Below are 6000 nucleotides of genomic sequence, written 5' to 3' on the forward strand. Positions count from 1 at the left end.
TGATATTAACCTATTTGTGGTTCCTTGTGTTTTCGTATCTTTGAAGATTATGTTTAGTATAGGTTCAAGGGATGAATACATGAAGTATTGGTCATAAGGCAAATATCAGACCGAGATGATGTTCAAATAGGAAGATCAAATGAACACGTACTCAGAAGAATCCAAGCATGACCAAAGGAAGCTTAAATGTAGTCTTATATGTATTTGGGGAGTGTTTGAGGTAGTCTATATTGTAACTCTTGCGGTTTTGTTTCTTGCATGATTTCTGAGTAAGATGTTGACCTAATAGGTCACTCCCAGTTTTGATCATGACAAATACTCTTGGTACTAATGGTTGCACTAAGACTTGCATTCAAGTTCGCATTGCGTGCGTACTTGAATTGAAAGACATATCATGACGACGTGCAGTGTTCGTGCCAATGAATGAAGAAGTTTGTATTGTATTTGTAATTCTTTTTTACTTTCTTCATTCTAGGATTTAATATTATTATGGATTGTCCACTCCTATGGCTTGTAATAATTTGCATCATGCATGATAGGTAGGTATGCTCGACAAGACCGTAGTTTGACCATAGGGAGCCAAAGGACCTTAAGGCACGATCGACCGACGCTGGAGTTTTTGAGACTATCTCAAAATAGCCTTAGAAAAGACCTTAGGTCCCTACACATATGCACAACACAGCTCCCAACATCACTCATTATTTCAGGGGAATTAAATAAGGCAAAGTTGGACTTTAATTGAAAATCTTGAGAGAGCTCGGGTGACCGAACCTGTGGCGTTTAAAACGCCTTGGGCGACCGAACCCGGACAAAGTCAAATTATTGACTTCTTGTTCGGTAGATCGAACCAATTTGAACGTATCTTACTCGGTCACCCGAATCCATATTAGAACACTTTTCACAAACCCGAGCGCCCGAACCTTCGCGTTCAAAAAGACCTCAGGCGATCGAACTTGCTAGTTTGGTTAACCAAACTTAACTTTGGGAACCCGAACCGCAGACAGAATGCTTTTGACTTTTGTTCAGCCAACTGACCTTGGTTTCAAGCACCCAAACCTTTAAAAATTGATTTTCTGACTAAGTCTATTTGGGCACTTGAACCTCAGACCGAGCACTCGAATCTCTCGGGTTAAATTAATTTTTATCGAAAAGTAAAAGGGGTAAACTGGGTTAATTTTTCTAAACTTGTTTTAAACTTTTCTACTTATCCCCATTGAGTCCCTAACGGTAAAAAATTTCCCCTTGCCTATATATACATGTTCATTTGCTTAGATTAGTAAGGATTAGCAAATTGATTAGGGCCAAAATTCTCTTGAAATCAAAAATCCTTTTTTAGCCTATACTACTCCTAAACACTTATACACTTCATTATTCTTGATCTTTCAAGTATTGTGAGTGTTTTTAAAGTGCTTGTGCTTAATCTCACTAGCTCATACTCTCATTTGCTATATTGTTTGATTGATTTTATTTGAGAGTATAGCATTAAGTTCTTCCACATATTTCATTTGATAAATCTAGTATGGGAAAACTTTGAGGGTTGTGGTTCTTGTATTGTCATTACAAGTTTTGTAAGCCTATATTTTTGTGTGCAAAAATCATTTTCAAAGCTTGCATTCAAACACTCCTTGTGCTTAGTATGTTGAGAACATCTTATTGAGTTTGTTTAAATCAACTTGCTAGCATATTTGAAACCTTAATCTTATATTGTGATATTCAAATATTGTGTTTCAAATCTTACTTAAATATACACTATTGATCTAGATCGATTATCTATACTTATTTGAGTGTTTAGCACACATTAGAGCACTGAACATATTTATATATCATCCGTGCTTACATTATTGCTTGAACTATATTGGTGTACATATCTGCTTGAAAAGAAGCGTATTTTCGTGTACAAAAATTTCATATCATTTATTGTATTCTAGGCATGGGCCTGAAGAGGGAGACTAGCCCTGTGGAATAGTCTCAAACTGGCTTAGACTCGGTTAGGAAAGTTAGGTGCACCACCCTAGTAAGGCGTGTTGTATTAGGTGCCGACCCACCCATTTAAGTGAGCTGTAGTGGAATCCTTGTGCTGGTGTAGTCAAGGCGGGGACGTAGGCAATTTGGCCGAACCTCGATAACATATCGCATGTACTATTTACCTTTTCGCACTTTACTATTACTGCACGTGTATGTTTATTTATTGATTGCATAGACCGACCCTACATTGTGTAATACTTTTATTAAACCGATTGACCTAGGTCATAATTTTTAAATACCCAATTTACCCCCCTCTTGCGGTTGCACCAAAGCTAACATAAGAGTTGAGCAAATGCATACATACTAGGACACATGAGTTTATAGGATTGCACTAAAGCCACAAACTCAACTTTCATGGTTTTTAAAGTTAAACTTAAGAGTTTGTCAAATGAATCCTAAAACTCAAATATGTTTTTATAAGGGAGATGTTTTCAACATCTTGGTAATTTAAACATCCTCATACTTAGTCCCGGTTATGTCAAAAATGAGTCTTATGTCGTAAAGGCCCAAAGAAAGTCAAGTATATTTTAATAAAGGACATACAAGCATATAAGATATCAAATTTGTTTTTCAAATGTGTTTTTATTAACAAGATATCTTATACTCAAAGGGAAACTCATTAGGACAAGTATTAATCTTTATTAGACTTAATATATTTCATATACTTTTGTCCAAAAATATCTTAAGTGATTAAAACACTTTTTGGTTGGGTTTAAAACCTTAGTTAAGCATCGATCATCTTTCCTGAACACCCTTCGGTATTTGGGGCATAACTTTGCTAGAAGAGTCCAAAAAGCACGATCTTGGTGTCCTTGAAAATCTAAGAAAAAATCTAACAACTTTTGTAACACCTCGGCCCTTAATACGGCCCCAGAGAGCTACTATACATACATATCCTGTACAAATCCTCGGAAACCATAACTACCCACCCTAAACAGGGACATACACGTATTTCATAATGATCTGTACTCACATATATTGCGGAAAACATAAACATTCATATGGATTCTAATAGACATACCATAGTATCTAACTGTTCCTTATCTACATTCATTCGTACGTAAACACATAAATTGTATTACATTCTTGAAATTAGGAATAACTTCCCAAGAGAGGGGGTGAATTGGCTTTTAAAACTTTCTTTTAACTTCTTTTAAGAATCCTTAACTTCTTTAAACACTTAACCAATTCTTTAAGTTGTTTATTTAATTTCACCAATTACACAACAACTTAATTTCTTTAATCAACCACACAGCTTAATAAAACATTCAAACAATTAATCACAATCTCCAAACCAACACAACCACAATTTATTTATCAAATATAAGTTCACTGCGGCATTATTAGATTGATGAAATCATTCAAGATTTAGCACTCTTGGAATACAAACACTATCCAATCAATCTCAAGCTTTATACCATTCAATCACAATATATCTTTTGTTGTCAGCCCTGGATATAAAATTATAATTTATACTTTGCTGATATAGATTTGCTTCTTCAATATGTTTTAACACATTCACACTCTTCCCAAATACTTAGAATTCAAATAAACTTTCTGTTAATCTATCTTTGGGTGTTTAACCAAGTAACGTTCTCCTGTATGGTTTCCGTAAAGAATGGTTCAACCAACGTACTCCCTTTCGGTTTCCGCAACCCAAATCAAAATCAAACTTAAAGTTTACTTGATTTCCAAATATATGTTGTTTATATGATTTTCAAATTTAAACCATCCACGCAATTTAAATATGCACTGAAAATAAAGAATAGGGAAAGAGAGAGTGAGACGGGGATTTTTACGAGGTTCGGCTTATACCCAGCCTACGTCCTCGCCTTTGGCAAACTACCAAAAGATTCACTAAACCTGTTCCATTGACGGGTGGAACAAAACTTTACAACACTCTTTGGTTAAGGCTAGAGCCCGCCTTCTCCAAACGATATCCCCTCGTCTGGTCACTCCTTACATAGGCTAGAGCCCGCCTTTCTAAGTAATATCCCTTTACTTAGCCAATGATCTAAACAACCCTTGGAATCGTCAATCTACAAGAAATAAATCAAATATTTGTGTACAAGAACTTGCTTCTAAAAGAGCTGATTAGTACAACAATTCAGAACTATATACTTCAAAGTAAATAACAATATGAATATTCAAATTGAAGCTCAAGGAAGTATATCACCAATTTAATTCTTTTAATGAAGGAAGATTGAGAATTTGTAGCACAAGATTGGTGAGTAAAATCAACAAGAACTCAGTAGGCTTCGTGCAAGTTGAGAGTAAAAGAGAGCCTTGAGAATTTGAGAGCAATTTGAGAGAGTTGCTGCATTTTAATTCTTGGTTGTATTGATTCAATGATATTTGAGGCTTATTTATAGACTTTAAAAGGTAAGTAACTTGGTCCCAAAGTGTGTTAAAATATCCCTCAAGTTTCCATTAATTTCGAGCCACAAACAACCCCATTTAAAAAATTTGACCGTTATGAGAAAAATCAAAACAGCCGTGTGGTAGTCACCTGCCATGAAATTATTTAAAGGAACAGTAGGGGTAGTAGCCTGGCAGTCACCTGTCATGTCTACTCAGGCGCCTGGCATGTTCAAGCAGTCGCCTGACATGCACACATGCTGTTGTCAGCTTTGAGCACCCTTCTGTTTTTCGATAATAACTTTTTTTTTATAAATCCGAATTTCATGATCTTGGTATCAAATGAAATCTAAGAGAAAATCCTACAACTTTCATGTTGAACACATTTTAAAATAAAGAGCTTTTGATAGAGAAAAATACACCTCAATGCAGATGTAGAAAAATTAACAGCATTTAGAAAAACCTCTTTTTGGTGCTTTTCATTCCAAAAATGATTCTAACCTTTTTGAAATAATTTTTGACCTTATAAAAATATTTTACAAGTATATTGAAAGGTATCTAGGTCCAATAAATTAACCTAAGAGATTCATGTGTCCATATTGAAATTATTTGAAGTACTTACATGAAATATCCTATAAACTCTTTCAAATTTTCAATTCTTGAATTCCTTGAGCTCTTTATGCTTGCTTCATCTTTCTTTGAGCTTTCTTTATTGAAGCCTTTTCTTTAATATCAATGCTCTCATGATCTTCAAGTTTTAAACTTTAAATCCATTTTTGAATCCATGCTTTAAGTTTCATATTGAATTCATTCTTTGAAGTTCAAGCTTTCATCAATTCTTTAACGCTCTATCCTTGAGTCTTGAAAATATATCACTTAAAACAAAACATGTTAAGTTCTACTTGTTTTTTAGCATCAAAATAGGATATTAAGCCTTGTAAGGCTAACAATTCCCAAAAAGAAAACCAATTCTGGCTAAATAAACCAGAACTCATACAAAACTTATGTCAGCTAACCGGACGCTACTCTCCAAAGTCTTTCTAGAAGACTAGGATGGATTTCTTGTAACCCCTGAAACAAAGGTTGTAAGATTGAGGTAAGGCACTTCTCAATAAGGAGGAAGATATTACATCAAAGTGTGACTATATAGTTATATCCTTGTTTGAAAACAGCTACGTAGATTGCACATTCTCAATACTATAATGTATATATAGTACATATATATATTCCTGATAATGGATAACTCAGCATCATTACAAGTGAGAGTTCTCAAGGTTAGGGTAGGGTACAGGCCTATACACTATACAATCCCTCTGCCCGGTACTCAGACCTGTGACTCTGCTCAATGAATTTTTTAAATCATGTGTATGCATATTTAGAACACCGTCCAGCTCAAAACTAACATAACTACGCCAGTAACTCCCCGTGGCAAGGGTTGTGCGATAAGAAAATACTGATCGAGCCCTATACGTACAAGCATCATCAGGCATCATAACATATTGCAGTCCAACTTGGCCATCACCACCCTAATCCCTTTTGACCAGTGACCCTTCTTACCAAGCCTACTACTAGGTACCCACACTGAACAATAACTACATGTGGTTGCACAGTACCTCT

Source organism: Malania oleifera, chromosome 7 (assembly GCF_029873635.1).
Source record: "Malania oleifera isolate guangnan ecotype guangnan chromosome 7, ASM2987363v1, whole genome shotgun sequence".
Taxonomy (NCBI): domain Eukaryota; kingdom Viridiplantae; phylum Streptophyta; class Magnoliopsida; order Santalales; family Ximeniaceae; genus Malania; species Malania oleifera.